The following is a 23,050-nucleotide window of genomic DNA, read 5'->3' as shown; positions in this document are numbered from 1 at the left end:
CTCTGGTTACTTTGACAAAATGTTGGTCCATCTTTGTAAGCAAGTAAGTACTCCAATCAATAGCCACCCCTTTTAACACCATCTTGGAAGCTGTGAAGAGCTCTTTGGACAAGTAATGAGATGGTGTTTTGGCAGGCATACACCTGTCTTGGAGAAACTGGCAGACTAACTTCCAAAGAGGATCAATGGATCATGGAAAAAGATACGCCTGAATTGTTTATCACTTTCTTGATATCCAGAATCTCTTTGGTCCGCTTCTGTAACAGCTTGAAAATCTCATCATTGGAGAATCATTGTCTAGTTGTAACAAAGGGCTCTCCTTTGTAGGGAAGAGACAAAGCCTTCCCTAACCCTCGGGGTGTCAATATCATGGAAGCACCATGAACCAGGCCCGACTTCTTGTTGTATGATGTAAGGAACTCATTACACAGGGATGGATCATCTGGAATTAATGGGAATGAAGTAGCCACGAAAGTCGCAAGTCCTGCTTTCGCTATAGGCTCAAAAGCCAGTAGGGAAGAATAATCCCTACTGACCAGCAAGACTGTTGAGATGACAAGCTCAACACATGCGGACATTGATGATGGACCGCCTGGTTAGATGGGTCCACACGTCTACACTTAGCACATCGGTGGTCATTATGACTCTCACACGGCCACTGACTCATTACTTATTATATTCAGGTTGTTACACCTATTTACAGTTGGCATAGTTATAGCGCCAGTCGACTAGTGTAGTCGGTTATGCATTGTTTGACTTAGTAGGCCACTTTCCTTTTATGTTGTATCTTATCTATACTTTGTGTACATTGTAAAGAGTGTGGAAGAAGAAGAAGAAATCAGCAAGAAAACGTTTTGGCCTCCATCTCTCTTCTTGTCTCTTGAGTGAGCTTCTCCTTGTGCATTCTGTGTGTGTTCGGCACAGCATCTTGAGCAACCCCCTCCACCACGCGATTCTTGACATGGTATCAGAGCCGCGCCATTGAGAGAGGCTGATTTCGAAGGTTGAAGTGAAGGAGAAGAAGCAAGGTTCGAGCAAGCAAGCTACGGGTAAGAATCTCTCCCATTCTTCCACTCCTCTTGGATAGTGCCTGTGGAGGCACCGGAAGCAGGGTAGAGCAAAAATCTCAGATTGCTGTGAGATTTGGTGTGCGCGAAGAGCGCTGTATATTCTGCAGATAAGCCCTTCGGGGCTCGAAGGGCTTATCCGCAGAGATTTTGGGCATTTGAGGCCGTTTCAGGGCCCGTTTTAGAGCCGCAAGGTTGCGGACAGCAGTTTCGGGGTACACTGTGACTTCGACTGTATTGACCGAACGTGGGTGCGCAGGTTACAGATTTCAGATCTGTAAGTTCAAAGATGTTTACCAGTAAACACAAGGTTTATCTGCAAAAAGGTTGCAGATTGCATGTATTGTTGAGCAGACAGTTAAAAAGGCTGTCTGGTGTATTGCTGTGCACTACAGGTCCAGGGTTGCAGAAGATTTACTTGCTGTTGGTATTAATTTTGTGATAATGGCAGAGAACAGTGGAAGCCCTATCATTGAGAAGCTTGACAAGAACAACTACCCTTCATGGAAGTTCCGTGTTACGAACTTCCTTATTGGAAAAGGCCTCTACGAGTTTGTTTCAGGTGAAGAAAAGGAACCAGAGATGAGTGATCCTCCAACTGCAGAAGAGACAAAGGCACGGAAGGAATGGAATGCAAAGGATAAAAAGGTCATGTATTGGTTGTCTGCAGTAATTGACAATAATATGCTGGGACACATTAGAAATGCAGAGAATTCATATGCAGCTTGGACCATACTTGAAAGTATGTTTTCTGTAAATACAAAGGCACGAAAGATTCAACTCAAGCAAGAGTTGAATACATTGAAGAAAGGGAAGATGTCTATCAATGAGTATGCACTGAAGGTAAGAAGCATTGCAGATGCATTGGCAGCGATTGATGCAATGCCCGATGATGATGATTTGGTGTCGTCTACTTTGGGTGGACTTAACAATGAAAAGGCTTGTAAGTCTTTTGTAACTTCTGTATATGTCAGAAAGCCATTTCCAGATTTCAATGAGTTGGTCTCCCTTATGATCACTGAAGAGATCAACATGCAGAGTGAGACACCTGAAAGAAGTGGTGAACAGGTCCAAGCTTTCTACTCCAGTTCAGGAAGGGGACGTGGCAGGTTCTCTTCAAGAGGCCGTGGTACAAGACGTGGTAGTGACAACCAGCAAAACAAATTGAATCAGCAATTTGGCGATATGCAGGTTTCAGGAGGTCGTGGTAACTTTAGAGGTAGGGGGAGCTTTAGAGGAAGAGGTGGATGGAAGAACAGAGGTTCTAACAACTCTGGTATTGTGTGCCACTACTGTGGCAAAACAGGTCATATTGCAGCCCAATGTTATGCTAAGAGAGATGATATCCGCAGTGGTAAGTTGCAGCAAGGAAACTATGCATCGTCTTCACGACAGAATGAAGATAAAAATGAACGTTTGTTCGTTATGCAGCATATGCTGAATGCTGTTATAGGAAAGGGAACACATGAAGATGTTTGGTATGTTGATTCAGGTGCATCCAATCATATGACCAGCCATGCAGAATGGTTTGGGGAGATGCAGGATTTGCAGAATGCAGGTTATGTGCAGACGGGTGATGACTCATGCCACCCAATTTCACACATTGAAAAAGTTCCCTTGTCCTTGCATGATGGTAAGACAAAGAGTCTTTCAGATGTATTGCATGTGCCATCTATTACAAAGAACTTGGTGTCAGTCGGTCAAATGGTAGAGCAAGGGCTGTAAGTCAGATTTAATGCAAAGGGCTGCTTTGTAGAAGACTTCAATGACAAGTGCAGGTTGGTAGCAAAGGGAAGTAGAGTTGGACGTATGTTCACTCTAGATGCTGGAATTCCTACTATGAATGCTGCTATGTATGCCAAAGGAAAAGGTGTTGTTGCAGACATTGAAATTTGGCACAAACGCATTGGACATGCAAATGTACAAAGGTTGAAATTAATGCAGTCCAAAGGGTTGGTTACAGGTTTGCCTACTTTACTTTTAAAGTTGCAGAATTTCAGAAGGTATGTGAAGCATGTCAGTTTGGTAAGTAGGCAAGACAACCCTTTTCACATGACAGAGATGTAAGCAGAAATATTCTTGATGTTGTGCATACAGACATTTGGGGGCCTACACAAAATGTATCTCTTGGAGGCAGTTCATACTTTGTCACATTCATTGATGATTGTTCTAGAAAGCTGTGGGTATATTTTATGAAGGAAAAGAGTGAAGCTTTTGAGCACTTTAGAACTTTCAAGGCTGCAGTTGAAAGAGAAACAGGCTTGAAAGTAAAGTGCCTGAGGTCAGATGGAGGGGGAGAGTACCTCTCAAATGAGTTCAGTGATTTTCTGAGGTCTCATGGGATAAAGAGACAGTTCACATGCAGGTATACCCCACAGCAAAATGGGGTTGCAGAAAGGAAAAACAGGCATATTGCAGAAGTTGCACGCGCCTTGATGGCTGAAAAGAATATGCCTAAGCATTTTTTGTCTGAGGCTGTTCATACTACTGTTTATATTATGAACAGAACTCCCACAGCTGCAATTCATGGTATGACCCCCGAAGAATGTTTTACAGGTAAGAAGACTAATGTTTTACACTTGAAAGTATTTGGCTGCATTGCGTATGTTCATATGCCAGATGAGTTGCGGAAGAAACTGGATCCAAAGGCTGAAAAGTGTATCTTTATTGGATACTCTTTAGAGCAAAAAGGGTATCGCTGTTACAACCCTGTCACATTTAAGTTCAAAGTGAGCAGGGATGTCATCTTTGATGAAATGAGCAGTTGGTATGTATCTAGTGGTGATGCATTGGATGTTGATGATAATCATGACACTCATGTGCACGCTGAAAGGCAAGAATCATGGACTCTTAGTGGACCAAAGACATCATCTGGTAGTCCTTGGTCTGGGAGACTAAGGAGTACCTCTACATCTTCGAGTGCATCTAGTAGCACTACAAGTAAAGACAAAAGAAAGAATAAAGTATCAGAAGGCATTGATGCAGTTCTTGATGGAGACTCCAATGGCTCAGAGAGCTTGGATGATGAGCTTGGCATTCCTTCAGTGAGGACTCCAGGTGTGCAAAGAGCACGTGTTAATGCAAAGACTCCATTGAGTGATCCAGTGGTACGCAGGTCTAGCAGGGTGAGATACCCTGTTAAAAGATTTGGTTTTGAGGGTTATGCAGCTCACCATTATGCTTATATGGTGAAACTAGTTGAGGATGTTGAGCCCACATGTTTTGAGGAGGCTGTTGGTCATGCTCATTGGGATGCAGCAATGGATGAGGAGATGGCTGCATTAGAGGCCAATAAGACTTGGGATTTAGTATCATTGCCAAAGGGAAAGAAAGCTATTGGATGTAAGTGGGTTTATAAGATTAAGCACAATGTAGATGGTTCTATTAGCAAGTACAAAGCTAGGCTGGTTGCAAAAGGCTATGCCCAAACATATGGCATAGATTATGATGAAACCTTCAGTCCAGTTGCTAGGATGGCAACTGTCAGATGTGTGATTGCTTTGGCAGCAGCCAAAGGTTGGAGGTTGTAGCAAATGGATGTAAAGAATGCCTTCTTGCATGGTGATTTGCAGGAAGAAGTGTATATGGATCAGCCAGCAGGTTATGAAGATTTAGAGCATCCCATGTATGTGTGCAGGTTGAAGAAGGCACTCTATGGGCTCAAGCAAGCACCAAGAGCATGGTCTGATAAGATCAAAGAGTATCTTGTCAATATTGGCTTTTATGTTTCTGATGCTGATCACTCACTTTATGTGAGAAAGGGAGATGCAGGTTTGGTCATCATAGTCATCTATGTGGATGACTTGATTATTACAGGTGATAGTGATAGTGGGATTGCTGAAGTCAAGGGCTATTTGAAGATGAAGTTTGAGATGAAGGATTTAGGTGAGCTAAGGTACTTCCTTGGCATTGAGGTGATAAGATGTGATGATGGTATATGGATGTTCCAAAGACAGTATGGCTTGGATATGTTGTCCAAGTATGGTATGACTGCATGCAAACCACTTTCAGTCCCATTGGAGCAGAATGTAAAGCTGAGTGCTAATGTTGGGGATAAGACCCTACTATGTTCAGGAGGATAGTGGGGAGTTTGATCTACATGACCATTACAAGGCTAGACTTGAGCTATGCTGTTGGTCTTGTGAGTCAGTTTATGCAAGTACATAGAAAGCCACATTTGGATGTAGTCAGACGCATATTGAGATATGTGAAGTCCACATTACATTATGGACTTTTCTATGAGGCAAGTACAGATGTACAGGTGTTTGGATACACAGATGCAGATTGGGCTGGTAGTATGTATGATAGAAGATCTACCAACGGATACATGTTCTCTCTTGGTAGTGCAGCAGTTGCATGGAGCAGCAAAAAGCAATCTACAGTTGCTTTGTCGAGTACAGAGGCTGAGTATAGAGGTGCTGCTGTTGCAGCATGTGAGGTAGTATGGCTGCAAAAGCTATTGGCTGATTTGGATGTCTAGGTGGAAGGTCCAGTTGTCATTTATTGTGACAACATGAGCAGTATACAGTTGGCTAGGAACCCTGTGTTCCATGCCAGGACAAAACATATTGAGGTACACTACCACTTTGTGAGAGAGAAGGTACTAGCAGGTGAGATTGACTTGGTGTATGTCAGCACACAGGATCAAATAGCTGACATCTTCATAAAGGTATTGGGTACAGAGAAGCTTCAAAATTTTCGAAGCTTACTTGGAGTTGCAGAGATGCAGTTGAGCTTGAAGGGGAGTGTTGAGATGACAAGCTCAACACATGCGGACATTGATGATGGACCGCCTGGTTAGATGGGTCCACACGTCTACACTTAGCACGTCGGTGGTCATTATGACTCTCACATGGCCACTGACTCATTACTTATTATATTCAGGTTGTTACACCTATTTACAGTTGGCATAGTTATAGCGCCAGTCGACTAGTGTAGTCGGTTATGCATTGTTTGACTTAGTAGGCCACTTTCCTTTTATGTTGTATCTTATCTATACTTTGTGTACATTGTAAAGAGTGTGGAAGAAGAAGAAGAAATCAGCAAGAAAACGTTTTGGCCTCCATCTCTCTTCTTGTCTCTTGAGCGAGCTTCTCCTTGTGCATTCTGTGTGTGTTCGGCACAGCATCTTGAGCAACCCCCTCCACCACACGATTCTTGACAAAGACATACTGGATAGGAGGAGGAGCGTAAGACGCTATTCAGATGGAAAACACACACACCACAACACAGACAATCACAAAGAATGCCTGAAAAATAACCAAAGGGCTATCAAAAATGAATCAATAAAAAAGGACACACACACAGATGTAAGTAACCAATTTACCACCCCAAACAACCCACATCCTAGAAAAAATTCGGCATGACCTCTACACATATGCAATCGAAAGCTTCATGCAATGCAATAAACAGACACCCAAAACCCTGTATCAAGCAAGAAAGAAAGAAAAAACTACAAACCGTACCCATAATCGTAACACATAAGCAAACCATAATATCATAAAAATCTAAATCAGGACCTGACCATAACCTTGACCAACAATTTCAACTAAGAGGACTTTACATGCCCATCCCACGAAGCGTGCTTATTAAAAATGGGAAAAAAGTGTAGTGAAGGGTTCATTTTAAGAAATTATTAACAATGGGTGACATTTTATTAGGTTATAAACCTTAATAAGAAAACAATGGTTCCTTCTTCAAATTTTAATTACAAATTATTAGGGTGAAGTGGTGCTTAAACGAAACCCGGACTATGATTCCCAGACTGGGTCTCTAAATGCAAATTCATTAATTAAAAATTAATAGTGATGTGGAGCGCTTTTTTGCCAGCACGTGCTTTTTGCGACGGCTGGTTCATTTTTATTAAAAATTAAGGTGTCCCTTAAGCACACATAACGCATGCAAAGTGAACGGCTGGTTGATTTTAAATTATTAGAAATTGTGTGTTTAGCGCGAATGCATGCGAAAAAGTGGGTGAATATAGTTCGTTTTAGCAATTAATTGTGGTTAAAGGGTAATAAAAATAAATAAAGCTCACAAAATAAATACCTAGTAGGGGTGTGCATGCAATAAACAGAAGGCGCACGGAGTAGTCCCCCAAATGCAAGGAATCTAGTCAAACAAAAACAAATACCACTGGACTAAAAAAAATAAAGCACCTTAGTGTTTTTGTTTTATTTGGATTTGATTTTTTTTTAATTATTATTATAGCTTTTTTAATGGTTTTTTTTTTCATTTTTGAATTTTAGGTGTGTTTGTTTTTTGTATATTATTTGGTTTGGTTTATTTGTATATTATTTTTAAATCGGAATATATAACACATGAACATGTTATGAATTGTAAGAGTGAATTTTCAGCCATCTAGCAAGTGTCAACAATGTATGTTAATTCATCCATGATTTTCCAACTAATTTTTTTAAATTTAAAATGAATTTTTATAAAGTGAAGTATTAAAATTAGGAATTTTTGGCTTCAAATAATATTTTGCCATTTACAAAAACAATTTTAATTGGAAAATTAGTAGCAAAAGAGGCAAGGGGGTTTGTGGAAATTTTTTGGATTTATTTCTGAATTTTTACTAATTTTTAATTATTTTTACTCATTTTAAATGTACTTTTTGAAGAAAATTTCAGATTTTGAAATTTTTGCAATTTATTTTTTTGAATTTCCACTGTTATATTCCAAATGATTTTAGCAATATTATAAAATTTTCAAAAAAATTCAGTACTTTTTTGAATTTTAAATAAATTTTTGGAGTTTTTATGTGTTTTATGTTTATTTTTATATATTTTTATGTATTTGCAGTTTGGAAAATAAAAGGCGGCACCCGGGCTGCGTGGGAACACCGAAGGATGACTGCGTGTGAATGGCTGACTGCAACACTCCACCACACGGACAAGTCAGAAGCGTGTCCTCGCGCGTGAATGCCCGTTAGCACACCCATACACAACGGGAAAATAACGGAAGAGAAAGGGCAGGAATGGGGGCTAACTAAGTAGATTAAGTGAATTAAGTGAGCTTAGTCTGAGAAAGTTGATTAAGTTAATTTAGTTGAGTAAATCAATTAGGTTAGTTAGGTCAGGTTAGTTTGTGGGTAGATTAATTAACTATGGGTTAACTGTGGGTTAAGGTGAATTAACTGTGGGTGAGTTAAGTTAACTACAGTAAGGTTAATTAACTGGGGGTAAGTTAAGTTAACTAGGGGTGAGGGTAGGCTAACTAGAGGTGAGTTAGTCTAACTAGGGGTTAGTTAATCTAACTAGGGTTAGTGGGAAACTAACTAGGGTTAGTGGAATTATCTAACTAGGGATAGTGGAATGAACTACCTAGGGTTAGTGGAATGAACTAACTAGGGTTAGTGGAATGAACTAATGGTTAGTTTAACTTAACTAATGTTAATTTAGTTGTATAACTAAGGTTAGTTTAGGTACTAACCAAGGGGGTGGAGGAGAGGAGAGGTGGCCCTCCGCCCGGAGGAGGAGGAGGAGGAGGAGGAGGAAGAAGAAGAAGAAGAAGAAGAAGAAGGTGGTGGCGGAGGAGGAGGAGGAAGAAGAAGAAGGTGGTGGTGGCGGGCGACGCCGGTGGCTACGGCGGCATCTGGTGGCGTCCTCGACGGGGCAACGGCGTATGGCAGGGACAACAGCAACGGCAGCAACGGTGGACGGCAGCGACAGTAGCGGCGAATGGGAGCAGGGCAGCCGAGGGCAAACGGGAGTAGGGCGGCCGAGGGCAAACAGAAGTAGGGCAGCCGAGGGGGGGAGAGAAGAAGGAGGAGAAGGAGGAAGGGGAAGGAAGAAGAGGAAGGAGAAGAAGAAGAAGAAGAAGAAGAAGAAGAAGAAAGAGGAAGGGGAGGAAGAAGAAGGTGGGTGGAAGAAGAAGGGGAGGAGGAAGAGGGAGAAGAGGAGAAGAAGGGGAAGGAAGGAGGGGAGAAGGAACATGAAAGGTAAGGTAGGTAGGTTTTTTTTTGGTTAAAAATTAAATTAATTAAGATATATTTTGGTTTTAATAATTAAAATGTTGTTCTGTGTCTGTTTGTTTTCTTTTTTCTCTTTTCTCTTTTTCTTGTCTCTTCTTTTTTTTCTTTTGTGTTTTGCTTTTTTTTCTCTCTCTTTTTTGTTTTTTGTTTTCTTGTTTTGTTTGATTTATTATTATTAGAATTATTTGTGTTTTTTTTTCCTTTGTGGGTCCTTGTTGTTTGTTGTTTTTTTTTTCTTCTTCTTCTTCTTTTGTTCTTTTTCGTGGTTTTTTTTGTTTTCTGTGTTTGTTTTGTAATGGAAAAAGAAAATTTTTTTAAAAATGGAAAATGGGTGGGCAAAAAACGCATCCCCGTCCCGTGCACATGCGCGGGCAGGGGTAAAAAAATTTGCAATGATGGGATCAAATGGGGCAGGGACGGCAATATGCATACCACAGATGCCATGAGGGCGTCCCAAGGCGCGTAAAACCAAAAACACGCGCGTTCACGCACGATACGAGAAACGCGGTCACACGACAAAAAGAAATAAAAATTAATAAAACCCAAACCGTATGTTGGATCGAAAAACCGTAAGAAGGAAAAATGTGCCGGGAAACGAGAGAAAAATGATGGAAACATGGGAAAAGCGCAAAAAACAAACCCGAAAATACATACAGGTATTAATATCGGAAAATCCGCACATCAAAATGAAGTGTGAAAAGAAGGAAAAGTGTGCAGAACAATGTTTCCAACAACTCTATCATGACAAAACACAGTTTTGATCGAGATAGGATGCGTTCACATGGGAAAAACCCCAAAAATGGGCCTGAAAATAGACTCGGAAATAAATATGGGAAGAACCGTGCACCGGAATAGAGGACAGTAAAAAGGAAAAATGTCCGGAAGAAAGACACAAGGCTGGCAATCAATACTCAGTTTGGGGGAAATTAGGAGGGGTTCACATGGAAAAAACACAAAAATCATATCCGAAAACACTCGAAAAAATTAATAACTAAAAATCCAGCAGTTAGAAGAGGGGTAAGGAAAAAGGAAAAAGTGGGGGAAAGGCTGGAGGACACGGTTGTCAAATTAAACTGGAATTCCGGTAAAAAGAGGACAAGTTCACATGGAAAAATGTAAAAAATAAGCACGAAAAGGGCCCAAAAACCCGCGAAATTTAATAACGAAAGAATCGTGCATCGAAAGGACACAGAATAAAAAGGATGAGACCAGGGTTCCGAAGCAATAAAGACACGTTCACATGGAAAACTGTCCAATTTACAAGAATTGCTTCAAAAATTAATAACTTGAGAACCGTCTGTCAGAACAAGGGTTGATAAAAAGGAAAAATAGGCAGTTCAAAGGGATGAACACGACTATAAGGTTGGATGTGATTCTCAGTGAATGTAGGGTGCGTTCATATGAAAAAGTCACTAAACAAAGAATAAAGAAAAACGGACAAGGAACAACCCCGAGGACAGGGTAAAATAGAACAGAAGGGTGGGGAAGGGACCCCATCAAGGTAAAATGAAGTCATGGCATAGATGCATGATCAAAACAGGGTATATGCATGGAAGTATGCAACATAGATGCGCAGGAATGTGTCCCCACACTTAGAACCTTAGCAGGAAGGGTAAACCAAACATCAAGGACCTGGAACCTCACATCAAACCAACCACGACGTCCCCAAACTTAAGACCTAACCATCACTGAGAAGCAGAAGGTGTAGGGTTAGAAAAACTTGGCCCATATTGCCGAGGAGGAATGTCGACTATCGAGGTTGCATCTGGTGTCATTGTCGGCTCTACAGGAGGTACCCAGGTGTCTTCACAGCTCACGGTCTTCGTGATTCGTGGCAGGGACCATGCGGCAGCACCCAGGATAGCTGGTTGAAGGAATCGCAGGAAATTCGGCGATGGCGAGGGATATTGCACTCAACTCATGATTACACCAATGGAATGAAAGAGCAGTCACTCACCCCATTACTAACATCACTCAAGGAAATAATGATGAAAACCCAGAGCTCACACCCGGTTGAGAAATCGACAAGCGAGTGGTGTAGAGAGAGTATGCCAGGGTGCACAGTTGCTGATGCATCAGTGCGTCCAACCCCGTCTATCATAGGTGCAAGGAGAAAGGCCAGGGGAGCCTTGTAGTACAGTGTACAGAACAGAATGACATGTCCTGTGCATATGGCAGAATCCCATCCCGTGGGTGCATAGGGAAACAAGAACGTACCTGACTCCAATGGTCACAACGTCCCTCAATCCTCACCTCTCGATAATTGATGAAAGAACACCAGTCACACTCAGCCCACCCTCTGTCTCACGCTTTGTTGATAGATATAGAGGGCAGCCCCCGTTCCTGAAACCCATTGATGTTATCCTCACTATCACTTGTGCAAAGATTGTATGCCTTGTGAGCATTTGATGGTGCAATTGTGCATCCCGCCCTGTGCCAGCATACAATGCAAGAAGGAAGGCCAGGGAGCCTTATGGTGCAGTGCACATGAACAGATCGTGCTTTGTGCATTGAGAGGCCCATCCCGTGCTTGCAACACTCTGTTCACACATCTCACCTCTCATTTGATTTGAAGGGAAAGACTCGTCACTCACCCCACCCTTTGTCTCATGCTCTGATAGATACAGAGGGCAGCCCATACTCACGTCCCCAACCTGTTAGGATGGAAGCTCACATCACTCAAGGGGTTGATGATGAAGATCATGTTGGCTGTTGTTGTCATAAGGATCTTGAAGACGATGCGTACCCAGGGAGGCAATCTCATACTTCAATGATTTGTAAGAAAAGTTGTCTATTAAGAAGGGCAGACGGACTGATATTGTAGAGACAGCACACCAAGGGAGGTGGCTTCAAATTACTTGCTCAAGAGGTTCTACTGGTGAGTCAGCTATCCTAAACTGCGGGGTGTTACCACCTTTTCCATAGTCTGTTAGAAGTCAAGCTCACTTCAGTCCGTCTTTATGAGTGACTGACATCTGTGATAGCTAGTGTGTATATACAGCTGTCTCCATGTGATTACATTTAATAAGTTGGGTATGTGTTAGTCAGTGACCTGACTAGAGTTAGTCAGTTAGGTCTACACCTAGTCTAGTTTACTTTTACACTGTATTGTGTACTTCTCAGTTAGTTCTTGAATAATGAAAAAAACATAATGAGAACTTGAAGGCTCATGGATATGTAGTATTCCCTGTCTCTCTCTCCCATCTTTGAACATGGTATCAGAGCAGGACTTGGTGGACTTCTTGGAGCAGGAGGCAGTGAAGATGACCTGCAAAAACTGAAGCCTTAGGTCTTTTCAAAACAGGTAGGTTGCCATTGTCAATGGGAAGGTAGGCATTGTGTGATTGCTCATTCTATGGTTCAAGCTACTATCTGTGGCTTGCTTAGAGTCTTGAGAAGGGAGTATTGAGCACTAATTAGTGCCTCATCATCAACATAATCATCAAAACATACTGTAGCAAGTTCTGGACAGGTTTGCGTGGTTGCGCCTGCTGCCATAAAGGCCCTCCATGGCTAGGATGCAGGGTATAGTGCATACTAGAGTTGATAGGCAGCTTAGATACACACTTTGCAAGAGTTGTTTATGACTTTGAAGCCTAGTACGTGACTGTGAACTCTATTATGAGGTGTTGGAGTGATACACAGATCTGAATCTGAAGCAGACATGCTGGAATCTGTGACAGGACAGTATGTATGAGGTCTTGTTTGATACACTGAAGCTACATGAAATGTATTTTGGCTTCTATTAAAGCATTGATATGTCCAGAAAGGCTCATGTATCATCTCTCATGATTATGGATTGAAGTTTGGCACAAAAAAGAATTCAAATCTAGCATGTTTTAATGGCTGAAAACTGTCATTAAATAGTGGACAACAAGCATCACCTTCCACTGAAGCATTACATGCTACCTTGGGAACCCGTCATCTACATGAGTCGACATATGTATGCTGAGTTCTTAGAGGATCAAAGAGAGATTTGGATATTACTGAATGCTGAAGTTTTAGAGCTGAAGCAAATGCAATTTCATCTGCTTGGTTGAATATAGACTGTAAATGCAATGTATGACTTGGCTCATTGAAGCCAGGAAGCCTAGAGTTACCCGCATAGTCATGTATTGACTCTGTCACACTAGAGCAAATGTATGACATGATTTGAAGACATTTTGGAGTTGCTTAAAGCTTGTTATGTTGATTTTTTGTTGACTGCAACCTGTAACCATATTAGTTGACACTTGTACTTGCTGTTTATGCACTGCTTTGTGCTTATAAAGACATATTTGGAGTGACATATATACTAGCAACTATCTGGGAAATTCTCGGACATGTATGACATGTATGCATGTTGTTTTTGGACTTGAATTTGTTGCTGGTTATACACAGTCTACAGTTTTCAGACTACATCTTTGGTCCCTGGCAGTGAGGTTGCAGGAGTTTAAACTAAAGCAAATACATAGCATATGTATTGACTGTTTTACCTACGGGTTAGACCATTTGTTTTGGGACTGTTTTGGGTTATCAGTGGGCTGAAATACCCTGGTTTTTTACTGTAATTAGTTGCAAAAAACTATCATAAACTATTGTGGACTGAACTTGGTTAGTCATACTTATTGGTTTGCAGGTAGTTAAACATCTAACAGACAGTCTATTGCATCATGGCTAATGCACATGGGACTGATAATATCACTCAGATAGTTGGAGAGAAGTTAGACAACAAGAACTTTGCATTATGGAAATTCAGAATGAAGAACTTTCTAGTTGGCAAGGGTTGTTGGGATCTATGTACAGGATATGAGGCTGCTCCTGAGTTGCCTGCAACGAATCCAACTAATGAACAAGAAAAGAGCTCATAGGCTATGGAATGAGAGAGCATGCAAGGTGTTGCTTTGGTTTTCTCTATGTATATATGATGCTATGGTAATTCAAATCATTGGATGTGAGACTCCGAAGGATGCTTAGGACATACTGATGAAAATTTATGGAACCATGACACATGCACGAAAGATCCAGTTGAAACAGCAGTTCAACAACATGTCTAGGAATGGCAGGAGCATCCAGGTGTATACCACGGGGATTAAGACCATAGCTGATCAACTTGCTACCATTGGCTCAAGTGTATCAGAAGATGATATGATTGATATTGCCTTGAATGGATTAGGGAAAGATTACAAAGCTTTTGACACATCTATTTCTGTTAGAGAAGAGCCTCTTACCTGGGAAGAGCTAGTTGCTTTGTTGCTGCATGAGAAGGTCAAACTTGGTTTGAATACAGGTTCCAGTGCATCTCAAAGTAGAGACACTGTGTTATACTCTAGCCAACGTGGCAGAGGATGTAGAGGTCGTGGTTCATTTCGAGGTTGTTGAGATATCGAGCTCCACTCGTGATATGCCAGGGTGACCGTTGTGCATTTATGTCACCGACTTGTCAGTTACAGATGCGGTTGGTACACCGCCCATGAATAATAGCTAGATGATAGCTATCCTTACCTACTCTAGTTCGTGGCTCAGTTAGTATGCCACCTTAGTTAGTTGAGTTTGGTTTGAGACCCATATATAGGGTTCTTCTATTTCTATGTACTAGAGTTCTTTTGGCTTACACAACTAAGAAGAGGAAAACTGTTTTTAGCCTCCACCCTTATGTGTATTCCCCCATTGTGCAAGCAAGAAAGCTACAAGTGAGACTCCTTCCTTCTCTCCCACAATCCTGACATGGTATCAGAGCCTTGTTCGTGGTAAGGAGCTCAAGAAAGCAAGCCAAGTTCGCGGTGTTCTGGTAAGAGGACTAGTGTTTCTTTAATTTTTCTGTTTTGGGAGTAAGTCTCTGCAGAGGTAGCACAGTCGGAAAGTGCAAGAGTGCATTTTCTCAGATTGAGACGCCCTTCGCGGTATAGCAAGAGGGCAATATATCTATGTTTTTTTTATTTCAGGCCATTTCGGGGCCTGTTTTGGAGGCGGAAGTTTTCTGCACGCACTCAGGAAAAGGCCTTGTTTTATGCTGTGCGACCACTGTTCTACAAGTCGGTGAAAAGTTACCACAGAAATTGCATCATATGCTTGTGTGCAGAGACATTGGGAGTTACAGAATCATCCTTGTTTCCTGTTTATGCAAAATCGTCACTAGGAAGTGACTGTGTGGTCAAATACCACTTTCGCCAGTTTTACAGATTTTCCCTTGTGAGGGTGAAGCTGTGTTTTTTGCAGTGATAGAATTTCTTGCAGTGTTCTGTAATGGTGTCTGATTCTCTTTCACAGATTGTAACTGAAAAGATTGACAAGAACAACTTCCAAGCATGGATGTTTAGAATGACGAATTTCCTTATGGGAAAAGGATATTGGGAATTTGTTGCAGGAAATGAAGAAGAACCAGTTCTTCCTGATGTTCCCAATCAACAGCAAATGCAGGCATTTAAAGTATGGCATGAGAGAGCCAGGAAAGTTATGTACTGGCTGTCTCTTAGTATTTTAGACTCTATGATTGTGCATATTCAGGATGCAAGTACGCCAAAGGAGGCATGGGATACTTTGTCAAAAATGTATAGCACAAATACGCAAGCCAGGAAAATGCAGCTCAACCAAGAGTTGCATAATGTGCAAAGAGAAAGTATGAGCATCAATGATTAGCACATGAAGGTGAAGAAGATTGCAGATGCACTTGCTTCCATTGGGTCGCCAGTGGAAGATGATGATTTAGTTTCTGTGACCTTGAATGGTCTAGGAAAGGATTATGCACAGTTTCGGACATCCATTTCAGTTCGTGAAAGATTTCCTGATTTTGAGGAGTTGATTGCTCTTCTAATTTCTGAGGAGCAGAGAAATGGTGGTGCATCTTCTTCAGGAGGAACTTCAAAAGAAACTGTCTTCTACTCAAATGCTGGAAGAGGTAGAGGCAGAGGTAGAGGAGGCTGATTTGGAGGCCGTGGTAGAAATCAGAATATGCAGCAAACTCAAGAAAACCAGTCCTATGGAGGAGGATGTGGTAACTCTAGAGGCAAGGGGAGCCAAAGAGATCGTGGTGGATGGCAAAGAGGCCAAAATGCAAACAACAATGTTGAATGCTACTACTGTGGAAAAATGGGTCATATGGCTGAAGACTGCTATAAAAAGCAAAATGACATCATGAATGGGAAATTGCAACAAGGAAATTATGCATCTTCTAGTAGACAGGGTGATGACAGAAATGAGCATTTTTTTATGGTGCAGCACATGAACAATTCTGTGACAAGTGCAGAAGAAAGCAACGAAGTGTGGTATGTTGACTTAGGTGCATCAAACCACATGACATGTCATGCAGAATGGATGCAGGATGCAAGAAAAATGGAAAAACCAGGATTTGCGGAGACTGATGATGATACTGCACATCCTATTGTGCAGATTGGAAAAATTTCTTTGTCTATACAGGATGGGAAAAAGAAATACCTGTCAGATGTATTTCATGTCCCGAATAACACCAAGAATCTGGTTTCTGTTGGTCAAATGGTTGAACAGGGCTTGCAGGTCAGATTTAATCCTCATGGATGCTTTGTTGAGGATATGAAAAATAAAGGTCGCTTGATAGCAAAAGGAAAGAAGAAGGGCAGAATGTTTACATTGGATGCAGACATGCCTGAATTGAGTGCAGCAATGTTTGCATATGGGACCGGTGTAGTTGCAAATATTGATATTTGGCATAAACGCATTGGTCATGTTAATGTACAGCGACTTAAATCAATGCAAGCCCAAAATATTGTTGCAGGATTGCCTAAATTCAAGGTTGCAGAAATTCATAAGGTATGTGAAGCCTGTCAGTTTGGAAAACAGGCAAAGAAACCATTTCCTAGACATGTTCAAGAGAGTAAGAAGCAATTGGAATTAATCCACTCTGATGTGTGGACTACTAAAGCTGTATCTCTTGGAGGCTGTCATTATTTTGTCACTTTTATTGATGACTATAGCAAAAAAGTTTGGGTGTATTTTATGAAAAAGAAAAGTGAAGTTTTTTCTCACATAAAGTGAGAAATCTGCCTTGGAAATATGAAAGCCAATAGTGACAAGATACTGTCCTATCTTGTCAGACCATGCTCTAGGTGCTTGCTTTAAGCCATACAAAGCTTTCTTCAACCTGCAAACAAACTCAGGATAAACAGCATGCACATAACCTGGTGGCTGCTCCATATAGACCTCTTCTTGCAAATCACCATGCAAGAAGGCATTCTTTACATCCATCTGATGTAAAGACCATCCCTTTGATGCAGCCATAGCAATGACTGCTCTTACGGTTGCCATCCTTGCAACCGGACTGAATGTTTCTTCATAGTCAATGCCATATGTTTGTGCATACCCCTTGACTACTAATCTTGCCTTGTATCTATTCATAGAACCATCTGCATTGTGCTTCACCTTATAAACCCACTTACAGCCAATTGCATTTTTACCTTTAGGCAAAGATACCAATTCCCATGTAGCATTTGCTTCCAAGGCATCCATTTCTTCATCCATGGCTTTCTCCCATTTTTCTTTTCCCATGGCTTGCTCAAAAGAAGTGGGTTCTGGTTCCTGTATCACTTTAACCACATATGCATAGTGACTGGCTGTACATCCATCATATTTCATCCTATCCACAGGATACCTAGCTCTCGTAGACCTGCGCAAAGTAGATTCACTCCCAGGTGCTCTCAAAACATCCCTGGTCTTCCTTACTCCAGGTGTAACAATAGAAGGAATACCCAACTCATCATCACTATTCTGAGCCACTGGATTCACCATCCACATAAGAGTGACCTGCATTCACATCAAACATGGGCTGATCAACCTTCTCTTTTCCTTTTCATGATACCTGCATACCACTATCTGCATTACTTTGAGAAGATTCTCCTAATCTCAATCTGCCTGTCCATGGCGAAGAATGTGAACCACTGCTAGAGGACGCTCCAGGTCCACTAATATTTTGTGACTGCTGCTGTGAATTCTGTGTAGCATTACCATTTTGTGCATCTACATCATCAATCACATTTACTGGTTTATACCAGCTACTCATCTCATCAAAAACATCATCCCTGCTCACTGTAAACTTACGAGTAGAAGGGTTATAACATCTATACCCTTTTTGCTACAGAGAGTAACCAATAAAAATGCACTTCTCAACTTTTGGATCCAACTTGGATCTCAACTCATCTGGCACATGTACATAGGCAATGCAACCAAAAATTTTCAAATGAGAAATATCTGGTTTCCTACCAGCATACATCTCCTCTGGAGTCATCCCATGTATTGCTGCAGTGGGAGTCCTATTCATTATGTAGACTGTTGTAGCAACTGCTTCAGCCCAATAAAAATCTGGCAAGTCTTTTTCGTTGAGCATGGCACGAGATACCTCTCCAATATGCCTATTTTTTCTTTCTACAACTCCATTTTGTTGTGGGGTATGACTGCATGAATATTGCTGCTTTATGCCATGCTCCTGCAGGAACCTTGCAAACTCATTTGAGAGGTACTCTCCCCCTCCATCTAACCTTAGGCATTTTATTTGCAGGCCTGTTTCTTTTTCAACCATAGCTTTAAGAGTTTTGAAATGCCCAAAAACTTCACTTTTCTTTTTCATAAAATACACCCAAACTTTTCTGCTATAGTCATCAATAAAAGTGACAAAATAATGACAGCCTCCAAGAGATGCAGCTTTAGTAGTCCACACATCAGAGTGGATTAATTCCAATGGCTTCTTACTCTCTTGAACATGTCTAGGAAATGGTTTCCTTGCACGTTTTCCAAACTGACAGGCTTCACATACCTTATGCATTTCTGCAACCTTGAATTTGGGCAATCCTGCAACAATATTTTGGGCCTGCATTGATTTAAGTCGCTGTACATTAACATGACCAATGCGTTTATGCCAGATATCAATATCTGCAACTACACCGGTCCCATGTGCAAACATTGATGTACTCAATTCAGACATGTCTGCATCCAATGTAAACATTCTGCCCTTCTTCTTTCCTTTTGCTATCAAGTGACCTTTATTTTTCATATCCTCAACAAAGCATCCATGAGGATTAAATCTGACCTACAAGCCCTGCTCAACCATTTGACCAACAGAAACTAGATTCTTGGTGATATTCGGGACATGAAATACATCAGACAGGTATTTCTTTTTCCCATCCTGCATAGACAAAGGAATTTTTCCAATCTGAACAATAGGATGTGCAGTATCATCACCACTCTCCACAAATCCTGGTTTTTCCATTTTCCTTGCATCCTCCATCCATTCTGCATGACCTGTCATGTGGTTTGATGCACCTGAGTCAACATACCATACATCGTTTCTTTCTTCTACACTTGTCACAGAATTGTTTATGTGCTGCACCATAAACAGATGCTCATTTCTGTCATCACCCTGTCTACTAGAAGATGCATAATTCCCTTGTTGCAATTTCCCATTCATGATGTCATTCTGCTTTTTATAGCAGTCTTTAGCCATATGACCCATTTTACCACAGTAGTAGCATTCAACATTACTGTTTGCATTTTGGCCTCTTTGCCATCCACCACGACCTCTTTGGCTCCCCCTGCCTCTAGAGTTACCACGTCCTCCTCCATAGGACTAGTTTTCTTGAGTTTGCTGCATATTTTGATTTCTACCACGGCCTCCATATCGGCCTCCTCTACCTCTGCCTCTACCTCTTCCAGCATTTGAGTAGAAGACAGCTTCTTTTGAAGTTCCTCCTGAAGAAGATGCACCACCATTTCTCTGCTCCTCAGAAATTAGAAGAGCAATCAACTCCTCAAAATCAGGAAATCTTTCACCAACTGAAATGGATGTCCTAAAATTGTGCATAATCCTTTCCTAGACCATTCAAGGTCACAGAAACTAAATCATCATCTTCCACTGGTGACCCAATGGAAGCAAGTGCATCTGCAATCTTCTTCACCTTCATGTGGTAGTCGTTGATGCTCATATTTTCTCTTTGCACATTGTGCAACTCTTGCTTGAGCTGCATTTTCCTGGCTTGCGTATTTGTGCTATACATTTTTGACAAAGTATCCCATGCCTCCTTTGGCGTACTTGCATCTTGAATATGCACAATCATAGAGTCTGAAATGCTGATAGACAGCGAGTACATAACTTTCATGGCTCTCTCATGCCATGCTTTAAATGCCTACATTTGTTGTTGATTGGGAACATCAGGAAGAAATGGTTCTTCTTCATTTCCTGCAACAAATTCCCAATATCCTTTTTGTAAAATATTACACCGCGCAGCGAACAGAATCTGAGAAAGAGATAGAGAGTACACAACAGATAAGAGGAGAATCAGTAAATTCTTTAACTCCAAATAACTGATACAAAGATGGCTCTGTCCACCTGTGCGCTTCCACTGTGTGAAGCTTAGATGGCGATCTAGAGAGAAGATAGGTGAAGAGCTTAAGGCTAGCTGGAACAACAACTCTGACTGGGTGAAAGATGAGTGAGAGATGGCTACGAAGGGGTTTAGCTTTTATAGCCCGCGAAGGTCGTTAGGTCGGCCTGCTGACCAACCTACCATATGAGCCTCCACTAGTCAGCCAGGGAATATTCCCTTTACCACGCAACTCAATGCAATGTGCCTTGAGTTGCTACCAGCTTAACCACTCCGTCTAACCCAAAGATTAGACCCACAACAATCACCTTTTTGCCATCTGGTCACATAGTCCTCATCTGATATACAAGTCAAGACTCAACCAATGTCCGGGCTCACATTTAGCTTCTCCTCATAATGGGGGCCTTACAACTTTGAGCACCATGGATCATTGGTAGCACCTAATGAGGGTGGGGCATTGATCATATCTAACACCCCCCCTCAATGTCCACCCATAGGTGAACTATCTCCTCGGCCCAATACCGAGTCTCTGAAGATGAACTTGAAGTAGATCCTTCGTAAGTGCTTTGGTGAAGATATCTACTCCATTCTCCTCTGTTGGACAGTAGACCAATTCCACTATCCCATCCTCCATCAAATCACGCACATAGTGATACTGGATCTCTATATGTTTGGTGCGTGCATGAAACACTGGATTTTTGGCAATGGCGATGCAACTCCGATTGTCACATCTCAGCACAGTTGGTTCTTCATCCTGCACTCCCATATGCCATAGAATCCTTCTCAACCATACGGCCTCACATGTAGCAAAACAAGCTGCCTTGTACTCTGCTTCGGTAGAAGACAATGCCACTGTTGGTTGCTTCTTACTAATCCAAGAGAAAATTCCTGAACCCAAAGAGAAACAATAACCAGAAACTGACTTCCTGGAATCAATGTCTCCTACCCAATCTGAGTCACAGTTCCCCACAAGAGAAGTTCCGAAACTGTATGTGATACCATAGTCAAGAGTTTTCTTCAAGTATCTGAGCACCCGCATCCCAGCCTTCCAATGACTCTCATGAGGTTTGTTTGAGAACCTGCTCAAAACACCAACAGCAAAACTGATATCTGGTCTGGTGTTACACAAGTAGATCAGACTGCCGACCAACCTCCTATACCTCCCAATGTCTGCTAGTGCTGATGTATCCTCGACGAATAACTTTGCATTCACCAACATAGGTGTAGCTATCTCCTTGCACTTGGTCATGCCAAATGCCTTCAAGATCTCCCATGCATACTTCTTTTGAGAGATGAAGATCTTTCCTGGCTCTTGCCAAACTTCAATCCCCAAACAATAGTGTAGCAAGCCCAAGTCTGTCATTTCAAACTCAGAACTCAAAGCCTTTAGAGTTTGGTTGATCATATCTTCATAGTCACCTGTAATAAGAAGGTCGTCCACATATAGGACAATCACTACAGACTTTTTACCATCCCTGTAAACATACAAGTTAGCATCTGAGGCACATCTTTTGAAGTTTAGGTTTAAAAAGAACCTATCTATCCGCTGGTACCATGCTCTGGGGGCTTGTTTCAGCCCATACAATGCCTTCTTAAGTTTACACACTTTGTTCTCAGAATGGGGGGCCTCAAACCCTGGTGGCTGAGCCACGTACACCTCCTCCTTGAGGTCACCATTTAAGAACGCTGACTTAACATCCATTTGGTACACTGGCCACTTCTTGTGGGCAGCCACTGCAAGTACCGTGCAAATAGTGGTCATTCTGGCAATTGGGGCAAATGACTCTTGAAAATCAAACCCTTCAACTTGTGAAAATCCTTGGGCAACCAGTCTAGCTTTGTACTTTTCTAAGGTACCATCAGCCTTGTACTTTATGGTCGATCCACTAGCTCCCAAGTGTCATTCTTCATTATGCTGTCATACTCCGCCTGCATAGCAGCCTTCCATGATGGATCTGCAAGTGCTTCTTCTAAGTCAGTTGGCTCCTTTACTTCTCTCATAATCTCAACCATCAAGGCCATATTGACTATGTGAGCAGAAGCCCTCCTTTGCTCCTCTATTCTCTGAGACCTCCTTGGTCCGTCTGCCTTCTCCTCAATAGATGCGGGCATAGGATTATTGTGGTCATAGAGCTGCTTCACCCAGTGCGGCAATGGCTTTTCTGGTGGGGTGATGTCAGGTTGGTGAACTTTTTCCTCATCATCTGAAGATGATGCTTCCTCCTCCTTAAGGATAGGGATAGCTCTCAGGACATGTTCATAGTGGACTACTTCTTCGCTTGATGATAAAGTGGAAGAACTTGCCTTCTCCTCCTCCACTGTATGCAACTCCTCCTTGAACACCACATCACGGCTCGCGATGATCTTCTTTGCCTCTTGGTCATATAATTTGTAAGCCTTCTGCTCATCACTATAACCCAAGAAGATACATTTTCTGCTTTTTGGTTGTAACTTGTTTCTCTTCTCATCTGGAACATGTGCATAACATTCACATCCAAAAATTCTGAAATGTGAGACAGATGGTTTCTTACCAGTGTAAGCCTCATGAGGTGTTTTTCCCTTGAGAGCCTTTGTATAGCTCTGATTTAGAATGTAGACTGCAGTATTAACAGCTTCAGCCCAAAAATGGTTAGGCAATCCCTTGCCCTTTAGCATGCATCTTGCCATCTCCACAATGGTGCGAT

The sequence above is a fragment of the Lygodium microphyllum genome, chromosome 16 (assembly GCF_053477565.2).
Source record: "Lygodium microphyllum isolate KBCC chromosome 16, Lygodium_microphyllum_v1.1.10, whole genome shotgun sequence".
Lineage (NCBI taxonomy): Eukaryota > Viridiplantae > Streptophyta > Polypodiopsida > Schizaeales > Lygodiaceae > Lygodium > Lygodium microphyllum.
The sequence above is the reverse complement of the archived record's forward strand: the minus strand, read 5'-3'. Positions refer to the sequence as shown.